The sequence below is a fragment of the Heptranchias perlo genome, chromosome 7 (genome assembly GCF_035084215.1).
Source record: "Heptranchias perlo isolate sHepPer1 chromosome 7, sHepPer1.hap1, whole genome shotgun sequence".
NCBI lineage: Eukaryota > Metazoa > Chordata > Chondrichthyes > Hexanchiformes > Hexanchidae > Heptranchias > Heptranchias perlo.
Window position 1 is genome coordinate 21,752,499 of NC_090331.1, and position 14,619 is coordinate 21,767,117.

Here is a 14,619-nt window from a genome sequence, read left to right on the forward strand (position 1 = left end):
GCCCTTTAATTGAGGCGTGACCATCAGCTTTTTCCAAGCAGCAAAGGACCTTTGTAAATACACCTGCTTATTGTGCAGTGACAACAGTAGTCACAGAGGCACAAAACTAATGCTATCAGCACATTCCTCGAAAAACATTTCACAGCTACAGGCAACTAACAGAAAACTGACAGTCAGTTTCTTTAAGGCTCTGGTATTTTCCAGAATTAAGGTATTAATGAACTGTGCTAGAGGACTTAAGCATGTCACAAAACTATCATCGTGAGATTTCTCCACACTTTGTTGGATATATATGCACATGTGGAGACTTGCATCAAACACATGATGTAAGCGTTCTGGGATGTCTCCAGGACCCACTGGAGAAAAAGGTAGTAATAACTTACATCAGAATGTTGTGAGTAGTGTATCTCTTAGTGTCAACACTTAGTCTACACGGCATGCTGAGTAACTTGAGAAGAAGAGAAGCTGTGCTGGTGATGGAAGAGCCACTATTCATTTATTTAAAAAAAACTTCAGATGGACATAGAGACTGTATAAACAGTAACTACCTACCGCACAAACGATGTAAAGCTCCTATATGATACGCGCACAACTTGATTAAAATGTCAGACATTTAATGTGTATTGTGAGGACTCCCCTAACAGCTTTGTGGGTTGATACTGAGTTAGCCAATCTCAGTAAGAGGACTACACTTGGCTCCAGAGCCCCAAGTTGGGAGGAGGCTGGAAATCAGCCATGGTTCCCCTGCTCCCCATCACTTTCAGTGACACCTGCTGGAAGTGCATGCTGGAAGGATGTCAAATGCAAGCATAGCGATTTTAGAACCCTTCACTCACTCACCTGACGAAGGAGGTAAGCTCCGAAAGCTTGTGATTTTCAAATAAAACTGTTGGACTATAACCTGGTGTTGTAAGATTCCTTACATTTGTCCACCCCAGTCCATCACCGGCATCTCCACAGGAAGGATGTCAGGTGAAGGCGGGAACTGGCTCGGTTGTGGATGCAATGCACAAGTGAACAGTCCGCCAGAACTCACAGACCAGTGGCACACATGAAAAATAACCATTTGGGCAAGGTACCAGAGGCTTGCCAGTGCAGGTTCCAGAAACCATAACTTAGCATGCGCTATCACCTTTAAGAGAAGGGAGGAAATTGATGGTAGGGGCCAAATGGGGGAAGGGAGCAACATGCACAGTACACTGGAATTGCTTCTTAACAAAGTCAGAATCAAAAGAAAAAGTGATTTCAACACTATATGAAAGATATTTTGGACTGTGAAGGTTGGCAGACTGTTCTTCTGTGGAGTGCATCACACCCAAACTCAACCCTGTCCTCATCTGACATCCACGAGCATTCACTTCAGACAGTAATCGACAGCAGCAATGCTGGCTGATTCTCCCACCCTGAGGTTGCTGAATCTGGAGCTCCCACCTCTCCCTTGGCTGAGATCTGCTAGCTCAGTACCACACAACACAGTGCACTTACTGAGCCAGCAGACAAGTTTTCACAACATACATTTCAATTTTATGTTTTTCCCTTTTCCGCTCCCATTCTGTAAAGCATTTTGAGATATTTCTGTGCCTGTGAGGAGCGCTATAGAAATAGGCATTGCTGCTACGGTAACAAATTAAACAGGGTGACACACACATCATACTGGAACTTTAAAACTGGTCTCCCCTCATTTCCCATCTCCTTTACTCTACCATTGCCAGCCACACTTTTATTCACCATGTCGCATCTTCCCAAAATCATAATTTCATCCCTCCCTGCATTCTCAAGCTTCTTGTGAACAGCTGTTTCTGCTCTGCCCTTTAACTCCATTCTACCTGTTCCATCCTGCTCAGCATCCATTTTGTTCTCTGATCTGGGACATCCTTCAGACGTACAGAGGACTGTATTAATGCAAGTTCTTGTTGAGTTGTACACTATTATACAAAGTTGTACGCTATTATACAGAGGATAGTTGGAATCATTGGTAACCAAACTATGCACTGGAATCAGATCTGATTAAATGTGTAATCAGACTGAACATAAAGAAACAGACTCTTAAGTGAATAAGACTGGCCGATGAGTCATATTGAAAAGCTGAGGCCAACGTTAATCCTTCCTAACTGATGCAAAGATTTGCATTCCACTGCTTATTACCTGGATATCTAGGTGGACACTGGAGGGCACATCTCTCGAGGCTCTGTGTTTAATCTCTGCTAATAACTCAATCAGGAACCACCATTTACTGTCTTGTCGATTAAAGCCTGCCCTCATCTGTGCACGTGTCTGTGCAAGCTGAAGGTAAACCTGGCCACTGACCTGTCCTCAGGGATTTGCACATCTGTCAATTTATGGGGGGAGGAAATAGAAAATATGTTTGAAAATTAAAAAAGAAACGTACTGAGAGCGCTGACAGTCATGACAACAATTCTCAGCAACTGGCACACTTCTGCCATGTGAGAGTGAGATTTAAATGCTATAAAGATACCACACCCAATGTAGCTCCATTCTCCATGACCTGAACTTTGATTCTAGTGATTTATACTTCATAGGGATTGCCCAATAAGCACTGGGATTTTTCAGAGCAGGCATACCGTGCTTTTTGGACAGTAAGGCGGCATAAATTTGAGATCATCACCAAAAGTACGAAGGGTCAGGTTAGGAGAAGTGTAGCTACTCAGAGGGTTCTTAGGATTTGAATACCATACCAGAAACAGTGGGAGAGACAGATTCCACAATACTTTTGAAAAAAAGTGGATAAATATTTCAAAAAAAAAATTTAAAAGGGTATGTACAATGGGCAGGGGAATGGGCTAAGTATACAGCTCTTTCAGAGAACATGGACAGAAAAAATGGGCCAAATGGCTTCCTTCGATACCATAAAATTCTGATTCTAAAATTTAATGAGATAATTTGGTATAAACCCACTTAACCCAGCTTCATGTGCATAAGAAGATAAGATACGAACAGGAGTAGGCCATTTAGCCCCTCGAGCCAGTTCTGACATTCAATGAAATCATGGCTGATCTGTGACCTACCTCTATATCCCCGCCTTAGCCCCATATCCCTTAATACTTTTGGTTAACAAAAATCTATCAATCTCAGATTTTAAATTAACAATTGAACTAGCATCAACTGCTGTTTGTGGAAGAGAATTCCAAAATTCTATCACCTTTGCATGTAGAAGTGTTTCCGAACTTCACTCCTGAAAGTCCTGGCTCTAATTTTTAGGCTGTGTCCCCTAGTCCTAGACTCCCCAACCAGTAGTTTCTCTCTAACCACCCTATCAATTCCCCTTAATACCTTGAAAGCTTCGATTGAATCACCCCTTAATCTTCTAAATTCCAGGGAATACAACCCTAATTTGTGTAATCTCTCCTCGTAATTTAACCCTTGGAGTCCAGGTATCATTCTGGTAAATCTACACTGCATTCCCTCCAAGGCCAATATATCCTTCCTAAGGTGTGGTGCCCAGAACTGAACAGTATTCCAGGTGTGGTGTAACCAGGGTTTTGTATAGCTGTAGCATAACTTCTACCCCCTTGAATTCTAGACCTCTAGCTATAAAGGCCAGCATTCCATTGGCCTTTTTGATTATTTTCAGTACCTGTCCATGACATTTTAATGATCTATGTACATGGACCCCTAAGCCTCTTTGGATTTCCACTGTTTCGAGCTTTTCACCATTTAGAAAGTATCTGATCTATCCTTTTTAGGTCCAAAGTGGATGACCTCACATTTGCCTATATTGAAACCCATTTGCCACAGTTTTGCTCATTCACTTAATCTATTAATATCTCTCTGTAATGTTATGCTTCCATCCACACTGCTTATAACGCTGCCTATCTTTGTTTCATCGGCAAACTTGGATATGTGGCTCTCTATCCCGTCATCTAAGTCGTTAATAAATACAGTGAATAGTTGAGTCCCCAACACAGATCCCTTTGGACACCACTAGTCACATCCTGCCAATTTGAATACCTGCCCATTATCCCTTCTCTCTGTCTCCTGCCACTCAGCCAATTTCCTAACTAGGTCAATAATTTGCCCTCAATTCCAGGAGCTTCAACTTTAGCTAACATCCTCTGATGAGGGACTTTATCGAACGCCTTCTGGAAGCCCATATAAATAATGTCCATAGACATTCCCCTGTCCACTACCTTAGTCACCTCTTCAAAAAATTCAATCAGGTTCGTCAGGCATGACCTACCCTTTACAAATCCATGCTGGCTCTCTCTGATCAGCTGAAAATTTTCAAGGTCAGTCACTCTATTCTTAATTATAGACTCTAGTAATTTCCCGACAACAGATGTTAGGTTAACTGGTCTATAATTCCTTGTTTCCCTCTCTCGCCTTTCTTAAATAGCGGAGTGACATGTGCAATTTTCCAATCTAAAGGAACGGTTCCTGAATGAAGAGAACGTTGGAAGATTATAGTTAGAGCTTCTGCAATGTTCTCACCTACTTCCTTTAAAACACTGGGATCGAAACCATCTGGTCCTGGGGATTTGTCACTCTTTACAGCAGAGAAGGTAAAGAGGAGATTTAATAGAGGTGTTCAAAATCATGAACAGTAAATAAGGAAAAACTTATCTTTGTTTTGTTTCTTCACTTGTGATTTTGTATTGCATTTTGCCCCAGTTGCAATACAAACTCTTTTTATTCACTAAATGCGTGGAAGAACTTTGTCCGTTAAGGATGTCAAACGAAAAGAAGAAACTAAGCAGTTTTTGTTTTATAAGTAAGACGATCTCTGCGCTCCTCCAATTCTGGCTTCTTGCGCATCCCCAATTTTAATCACTTCACCATTGGTGGCCGTGTCTTCAGCTGCCCAGGCCCTAAGCTCTGAAATTCCCTCCCTAAACCTTGTCGCCTTTCTACTTCTCTCTCCTCCTTTAAGATGCTCCTTAAAATCTACCTCTTGACCAAGCTTTTGGTCACTTGTCCTAATATCTCTTCTGTGTCAAATTTTGTTTCATAACGCTCCTGTGAAGTGCCTTGGGACGTTTTACTATGTTAAAGGCACTATATAAATACAAGTTGTTGTGATAGAATTATGAAAAGAACAGACCGCCACGGCAAGTGGCGGAACAGGCTACCACAAAAGATTTTTAAAAAGGACTGAATGAATTACTATTTGGAAAGCAGGTGCAAAGCCATTATTCTAGCATCACAGGCAGGTGATGGGAGGTTTGGAATGGTAGATGTGATGGACCAACGGTCTGATCCTCCCCTTAACATTACTATGTTACAACATAAACCACCCACAACTACATAAGCTATCTTATATATAATGCATACCAACAAAATAAGGCAGGTGCCATATTTAATGTATTAACCATGATGTGGTTTGAACGCAACTGCAAAATAAAACAAAAAAAATGACACATGCTGCAAAGGGCTCAATTATACACTTTAACCGTGCTTTAGGAAAAAGCTATTCTGCAACACAGGTTGCTCGTGAAAATTTTTGTTTGGTGTCTTCGACCCTGTGCTTGGATATCACTACAGAATATCTATGACAAAAACACAATCATCTCCTTCATACTGCTTCCAAAACATGTTCAGATAGCAGGCAAGATGAAAAATCGGGGCAGTTTAACACAAAAACAAGCATTTATCAGCATAACAAATAATTACTAGCTGTGTCTCAGTTCCAAGGGTCTAATTTAATTAAAAGGTTCATAAACCACAAGAGGTTGTGATAACACTCTAGAATTCCTTTCCTTGTACCTGTCAGCTTACAATACAACACATCTCGTGATTTTTTTTTGAAAGATGCTGATCGTCCATTTCTAGCAGCTTCCCTTTTTGTTTCACATTTCCAGGATTCACAGTTTTTCTTTCTTATAAAGAATGAAAACTCGTATTTCTTCCAGTTGTTGGCAGTTCCCAGCATTTCAGCACTGTATGTTGCGATGCTCATTTTATTACTGCAGTGTTGTGAAGGAGTAATTTGTCATAGGTTACTGGGTAATTCTATAGATAGTGTATATTAACACAGTCAATGCTCATATCAAAAAAGTTGGGGCTGACAATACAAAAAAGGACTGATCAGTTACATTTAACCACAATATGACAATGAATACCTCTAACCACCTTGAAAGTTTTTTGCAAACAGCTCATCAGTGTGGGGGAGCTATTGGGGTACTTTTCCCCCACCAATTCTGAAAGAGCCCTAGCTCAAGTCATTGCAAATAACATCTAAGTCTTATTGGTATATTCACAGTCCTATCTAGCCTTAAGCTGGTTAGATGCAACCTTGAACATATATTTTTGTGTAGAATCTCTCCTCCAATTACATTTTTTTCTTTACCGCCCATCAACTTGTCTGTCCAGAGGTTAATGCAGGGCAAGGAATTCATCTCATAGCCTGGGTCAGAAGTCAATAAGCTCACATTAAATTGCGAGAAATTTCTTCAAATGACATACTGGTCTTGACATCAAGGCATCATTCAACCAAATGTGCCACTAAGAAACTCTAGTAAAAATGAGCTCAATGGGGAATACCCTTCAGTGGCTAAAATTAAACCGCCCATTACTCCAGGATCATTTTAAAGACCAAAGGTTACCCATGACTTCTTTTCTCCACTAGCAACTGTCTCCTTAAACTCCTCTCCCCATCCCCTCACTTTCAACAGCAAGTGCAAGGAGTTCATGGACATTATAAGAACATAAGAACATAAGATATAGGAGCAGGAGTAAGCCAATCGGCCCCTCGAGCCTGCTCCGCCATTCAATAAGATCATGGCTGATCTGATCCTAATCTCAAATCTAAATTCATATCCAATTTCCTGCCCGCTCCCGTAACCCCTAATTCCCTTTACTTCTAGGAAACTGTCTATTTCTGTTTTAAATTTATTTAATGATGTAGCTTCCACAGCTTCCTGGGGCAGCAAATTCCACAGATCTACTACCCTCTGAGTGAAGAAGTTTCTCCTCATCTCAGTTTTGAAAGAGCAGCCCCTTATTCTAAGATTATGCCCCCTCGTTCTAGTTTCACCCATCCTTGGGAACATCCTTACTGCATCCACCCGATCAAGCCCCTTCACAATCTTATATGTTTCAATAAGATCGCCTCTCATTCTTCGGAACTCCAATGAGTAGAGTCCCAATCTACTCAACTTCTCCTCATATGTCCGCCCCCTCATCCCCGGGATTAACTGAGTGAACCTTCTTTGTACTGCCTCGAGAGCAAGTATGCCTTTTCTTAAGTATGGAGACCAAAACTGTATGCAGTGTTCCAGGTGTGGTCTCACCAATACCTTATATAACTGCAGCAATACCTCCCTGTTTTTATATTCAATCCCCCGAGCAATAAAAGCCAACATTCCATTGGCCTTCTTGATCACCTGCTGCACCTGCATACTAACTTTTTGATTTTCTTGCACTAGGACCCCCAGATCCCTTTGTACTGCAGTACTTTCCAGTTGCTCGCCATTAAGATAATAACTTGCTCTCTGATTTTTCCTGCCAAAGTGCATAACCTCACATTTTCCAATATTGTATTGCATCGGCCAAATCTCCGCCCACTCACCCAGCCTGTCTATATCCCCTTGTAGGTTTTTTATGTCCTCCTCACTCTCTACTTTCCCTCCCATCTTTGTACCATCTGCAAACTTTGATATGTTACACTCGGTCCCCTCCTCCAAATCATTAATATAGATTGTAAAGAGTTGGGGACCCAGCACCGACCCCTGCGGAACACCACTGGCTACTGGTTGCCAGTCCGAGAATGAACTATTTATCCCAACTCTCTGCTTCCTGTTAGATAACCAATCCTCCACCCATGCCAGAATATTATCCCCAATCCAGTGATTCTTTATCTTGAGCAATAATCTTTTATGTGGCACCTTGTCGAATGCCTTCTGGAAGTCTAAATACACTACGTCCACTGGTTCCCCTTTATCCACCCTGTACGTTATGTCCTCAAAGAACTCAAGCAAATTTGTCAGACATGACTTCCCCTTCATAAAGCCATGCTGACTTTGTCCTATTAAATTATGTTTATCCAAATGTTCCGTTACTGTCTCCTTAATAATAGACTCCAAAATTTTACCCACCACAGATGTTAGGCTAACTGGTCTATAATTTCCAGCCTTCTGCCTAATACCCTTTTTAAATAAGGGTGTTACATTAGCAGTTTTCCAATCTGCTGGGACCTTTGCCGAGTCCAGAGAATTTTGGAAAATTATTACCAAAGCATCCACAATCCCTACTGCCACTTCCCTCAAGACCCTAGGATGTAAGCCATCAGGTCCAGGGGATTTATCCGCCTTGAGTCCCATTAATTTACTGACTACCAATTCCTTAGTGATTTTAATCGTATTTAGCTCCTCCCCCCGCCTAGAGCCCCCTGTTTGTCCAGTGTTGGGATATTCTTAGTGTCCTCTACCGTAAAGACTGAAACAAAATATTTGTTCAGCATTTTTGCCATCTCCATGTTTCCCATCATTAATTTCCTGGTCTCATCCTCTAAGGGACCTACGTTTGCCTTAGCCACCCTTTTTCTTTTTATATAACTGTAGAAACTCTTGCTATCTGTTTTTATATTTTTTGCTAATTTATTTTCATAATCGATCTTCCCTTTCTTAATCAATCCTTTAGTTAATTTTTGCTGTCTTTTGAAGACATCCCAATCTTCGATCCTCCCACTAAGTATGGCTACCTTATATGTCCTTGTTTTTAGTCGGATACTATCCTTAATTTCTTTACTTAGCCACGGATGGCTGTCATTTCTTTTACACCCTTTTTTCCTCAGTGGAATATATATTTTTTGAAAGTTGTAAAATAACTCCTTAAATGAACACCACTGCTCATGTACCGTCTTACCCTTTAATCTATTTTCCCAGTCCACTTCAATTAATTCCGCTCTCATACCATCATAGTCTCCTTTATTCAAGCTCAGTACACTTGTTTGAGAACCAACCTTCTCACCCTCTAATTGGATATCACTAAGGTTAAGACCAGCTGTTCAGCTGCTTCCACCCTTCCCCCAGGCTCCCTCCTGCCCTAGCCTGCACCTGTGTTTCTCTCCCATCTCCCCTCATGCCCTTGCCAAGTTCAGCTTGGTTAAGAGACCCACCTCCTAATTCTTGACCTAGTCCCACTAAACTGCTGACCACCCAACTTCCCTTCTTGGTTCCCATGCTAGCTGACATTGTAAACAGATCCCTCTCCTCATTTAATATCCCCGTCATCACCCCTCTCCTCAAAATGCCCATGCTCAACCCCTCTGTCCTTGCAAATTACCAACCCATTTCAAACCCCCCTTTCCTCTCCAAAGTCCTTGACCATGTTGTCACCTCTTTCCAGCAACTCTATGTTTCAATCTTTCCAATCAGCTTTCCGTCTCTGACACAGCACTGAAATGGCCCTAATCAAGATCACAAATGATATCCTCTATGGTTGTGACTGTGGTGCTGTCCCTCCTCATCCTCCTCAATCTCTCCATAGCCTTTGGTACACTATCCACCTCCAATGCCTCTCCTCCATTGTCCAGTACATTGGGATTTCCCTCACTTGGTTACACTCTTACCTTGTAACCAGAACATCTCTAGCAATGGTTTCTCTTCCCACCCCACCGTTACCTTCGGAGTCCCCCAAGAATCTATCCTTGGGCCCCTCCTCTTCCTCATTTACATGTTGTCCCTTGGCAGCATCATCTGCAGACATGGGTTCAGTTTCCACACATATGATGGCAAAACCCAGCTCTACCTTTCCATCACCTTCACTATTTCTGCATTGTCAGACTGCTTGTCCGACATCCAATCCTAAATGAGCCGCAATTTATTGCATCTCTGAAGCGCGTGGTTTGTTTTTGTACATTGAAGTTACTCTATAAATGCACATTGTTGTTGCTTTTATTGACAACACACAAAGAAAAGAAAGAAAAGTCTTGCATTTATATCAAAAGCAACATATTGCGGATGCTGAGAATCTAAAATAAAAACAGAAAATGCTGGAAATACTCAGCAAGTCAAGCAGCAACTGTGGAGAAAAAAACAGGGTTAACGTTTCAGGTCAATGACCCTTCATCAGAACTTGCATTTATATAGCGCCTTTCATGACCTCAGGATGTCCCAAGGCACTTTACAGCCAATGAAGTACTTTTGAAGTGTAGTCACTGTTGTAATGTAGGAAATGTGGCAGCCAATTTGGGCACAGCAAGGTCCCACAAACAGCAATGTAATAATGACCAGATCATCTTTTTTTTAAAGTGATGTTGGTTGAGGGATAGATATTGTCCAGGACACTGCGGAGAACTCCCTTGCTCTTCTTCGAATAGTGCCATGGGATGTTTAACATCCACCTGAGAGGGCAGACAGGGCCTCGGTTTAACGTCTCATTCGAAAGACATGAAAATGATCGTGATTGCTGGAGACCAATCAGCACAGCCCAAGGGTGTTGTTGCAGGAACTCTTCAGGTCAGCATCTTCACCCAGACATCTTTAGCTGCTTCCCTCTATCATAAGGTCAGGAGTGTGGCTGTTCACTAACAATTCCAAATTCTGTAGTGTTCAGCTCCATTCACCACTCCTCTGATAACAAAGCAGCCCATACCAGCTGGCACATTTTAGGATTTGTTGAAAGGATATGGAGGGAAAAAGAGAGTTACATTTAAGAGTTGTGTTTTAAAGAAAAGCGTATTTGTCTAAGTTAAAAAAAAGCACTGAGATTGAGATGAAAAATGTTTAAAATGCAAATGAGCTAGACTTTGAAGTTGTTTCCCCAAAGACTATAAACAATAAGCAATTCATTAGGCTTTTTTGGTAATTGATAAACACTTCACACCCATTGTGTTGGGAGGTTCCCGGTCTCAGGCGCTTGGCAGGAGTTGTCTGGTGTCCGCCCTCCTCTCAGGTTGTGGACACAGGGAGATAAAAACAGAGTCAGAGATATTAGTCAGTGGAGGCATACCCACATGCAAGACACTCAAGACTGGAGCGACCAGCATGGCTGTACTCGAGAGAATATTTAAGGCAAGAACTATACATTTGTAACATCAGCCTATAGCAGGACTTGAATAACATTCAGGCTCGGGTTGACAAATAGTAGGTAACATTTGTACCACATAAACGCTAGGCAATGACCATCTCCAGCAAGAGAAAGCGGAACCACCTCCCCCAACCCAAAGTGGCACCACTATTGACAAGTCCCCCATTGACCAAAAGCTTAACTGGACCAACCATATTAACACCATGGCTACAAGAGCAGGTACTCTGCAATAAATGGCTCACCTCCTGACCCCTTAGAGCCTTTCCATCATCTACAAGGCCCAAGTCAAGAGTGTGTTGGAATGGCTAGATGAGTGCAGCAGCAACAAGTCAAGAAGCCCATCACCATCCAGACAAAGCAGTTCAGTTAATTGGCACTCCTGCCATTGGAGTCAACATCCATCCCCTTCACCACCAGCGTATTGTAGCCACAGTATGCATCATCTACAGCATGTACTGCAGCAACTCGCCCAGCTTACTTTGACAGCACCTCCCAACCCCACAACCTCTACCACCAAGAAGGACAAGAGCAACAATATCATAGGAACACTATCATCACAACTTACAAACCACCGTGACTTGGATATATATCACTATTCCTTCATCATTGCTGGGTCAAAATCCTGGAATTTCCTACCTAATACTATCGTCACAAGGACAGCAGCAGTTCGGAAAAGCCCATCATCACCCACCCAGGGCAACTGGGGATGAAAAATAAATTCAGCCTTGAAGCATCAATCACATGCAGTGAACAAATGTTTTTAAAATGCCATTCAAATTCAAATCAGCCTAGTCAGCACTGACATGTTTAAAACAAGAAAGCATAGAACAAGGAAAGGCCATTAAGCTCATCAAGCCCATTCCTCTCTTTGTAACTGACATGAATTGGAGAACAGGCATTTGTTTATTACCACAGCTGCTATTGTGACATCCCAGGTCACAAGAGGTTATCATTATGAAATGGTCTGCATTTTCTGTGCAGTCAGGTGTGTTTGGATGAAGATAAATGACTGTATTCATTATACACACTTGACACTTCAAATCACGCTGGCTTATATTAATAAGTAATTCTGTATTCTAAGCCTGTCCATCCAATTAGTGGCATTATTTAGTAATCCCAAAAAAGAATTGTTCATTATTTGCAGTTAATAACACTGCGTGCAATACTAAAAAATTCAGAAAGAATCTTTGCTATTCTCACTTAACATGAGCTTTCCCTTGCTGAAGGTTATTAAATCTTAGCAAAAGGTTATGACGCGAGTCGAATATCTTATGTGTGATCAAAGCTTGAATTGTCCACCACGTAGGTACACACTTACTTGGTACAGGTAGTGAGACTAGTTTGTCTTTGGACTTCTTTTTAAAATGGAGGCCATAGCCATGTGGATATACCTCAATGGCAAGGTCAGGAACTTGACACAGTGAATGTTAAGCTAAGGCCTGCACTTCCACACTCTGTGGCACACCATGCTGGAGCAGAGATAGGATGTTGTGTCCCCAATATGCTTTTTTATATATTGAACTCATGAATAATTAATAAAAACCAACAAAAACAAAAATCCAATCTATGTGTGGAATAAATTCATCAGATCAGTGTGGAATCATATCAAATAAATCAGTTGTGACGGCTGTGCTCTTCATTTATGCAGCCTGACATCATTCGGTGGATCATTTTCCATAAATTATCATCTCCCAACACTTATCCTCTCCATTTTATTATTGTGTATGGGATTTTCCTGCAACACACTAATTACTTTCCATTAGTATACTCACTAATTGAATCAGTGATTTAACTGGGCATTAATGCATGGTAAGGCTCATCTGCATGTAATGACCATTTCAGCTTTTTTGTAACATTCTCTCTCTTCAATGGCAATTTATTGTTAAATTTAATGTAGAGATTCTTAGTCAGTCAGTCATTCAATGGAACAAAATATTCTGGTTTTATTTCAAAATGACAACTTTTAAATATGGCTTGTCTTCTAATGGTAATAATGTTTGCTCTGAGGTATATTCTGGCTTAAATTATTTTTAAATCCATATTTTCAAACTGTCAGGAAGCAACAATCCTCCTGTTTTTTTCAATAGGTTATTAGAATAACTTTGGATTTACAAAAGTGCATTTGCTTTGTTTAAAACTGATATTGCCCATAACCCAGTGTAAAACTGAGCCATACAGATGTCAGGTTTGAATCCCGATCTGTGCTGTTAGCTGACCTTAGCCAAGGGTCGTTATAGGTGGGCAACAACCTACTTTATTGCCATAAATATAAGGTAGCCACTTGGCAATTGTGGGGTCTTGCTGTATGTTAAAATGCCTGTCGTTTTTGCCTACATAACAATCAATGCATTTAAAGCAATTCTTCCCACACTTCGAAACGTTTCAGTGAGATATGATCAAGTGCTATATAATTGCAAGTCATTTTTCAGTCTAAGAGATCTGTCCTCACAAACTTAAAACACAATCCTATGTAAAGTAATATTGGGACTATGGCTGTATTTCCAATACGTAACTAAGTAAGTAAATAAATATTTAGGGTACTGCTCGTGCAACAGCTAAAAAGACTTATGGACAGAATCGTTACACATTCACAGTCCAAATCCCTTGCATCCACTCGCTTACATAATGGCTCCTGTGAATAACCATCTCAGGTTACCCATTTATTTATATCCCGGTTGAGTAAATCGATGGAAAAACTAGAGTTGGGAGGTAAAGTTTGTACAAAAAATCTTTCTGCTTTAAAAGCCAACTATCGCGCTCTCCGTGGTGTCTGAACACCAGAGAGATGAGCTTTTACTAGTAAAATGATTGAGGGGAGCCGCGCTGTCAAACCGGGAGGGAGAAGGCAGCTGGCTGGCTGGCTGATCGCGTCCTTCCACTGCCGTGGCTCGGCCAGAGCTCGCACCCGTTCGGTCCAAACCCTGCATCGAATTCCTGCTTTAATTCCAACCCTTGGAGACTCGCTGTTCATCCATCACACCCCGCATGTGCATTACAATCTTTTACTTTCCGTGAGCAAGAATCATGAATTTCTTTTTTTAAAAAAAAACAATTACCTTGAGTTCAACGTCAGCTCAATTCGACAGCTCATCATTTTTGCACCATGAGATGGCCCATCAATTCAAACAGAAAGTGGACAGCAATTTACGTATAACAATATTTTTTTAATAGAAAAGAAAGGGTTTTCTTTTTACCTGTCCGGTGGGTAGTAGGAGGGTCAAAGTCAAACTTCAGATGATGTTATCCAAACAGTAGATGAAAAGACAGCAGTGAATGGGCTCGCTGTTCTAAACAGATCAGGTGTCTGATCGAGATCCCGCCACCCCTTTGCGGCGGGCTAGCTCGGCTGGGGCGGGGTTAACAAGCATTACATCATCTGAAACTGACAACTGGGAGGAAAGTGTGACAGGTAAATATTATCAGTCTTTAGCTCTACACAGTGAGCCTCGAGATTCTGGTGAATTTCATTGTGTGTGTGACAGTATCTCACCCATTCGATCCGACTGCACACCTTTTTTTTGTTCTATTTTAGGTATCAGCCTTGGCTCAGTGTTAGCACTCTCACCTCTGAGTCAGAAGGGCGTGGGTTCCAAGCCCCGCTAGAGTTACTTGAGCACTTAATCTAGCTAACAC

The 14,619-nt window shown here is 41.5% G+C and overlaps 1 protein-coding gene across 1 annotated transcript in view; it reads right to left on the reverse strand.

Moving 5' to 3' along the window:
* The window catches only part of lypd6 (LY6/PLAUR domain containing 6), a 227,070-nt gene extending 212,829 nt beyond the window's left edge, over nt 1-14,241 (reverse strand). Inside the window, exon 1 of the mRNA XM_067987173.1 lies at nt 14,181-14,241. The gene's annotated coding sequence lies outside the window, so the exon portion shown is untranslated. The remainder of the gene's footprint in view (nt 1-14,180) is intronic.
* Between the last annotated feature and the right edge of the window lie 378 nt (nt 14,242-14,619).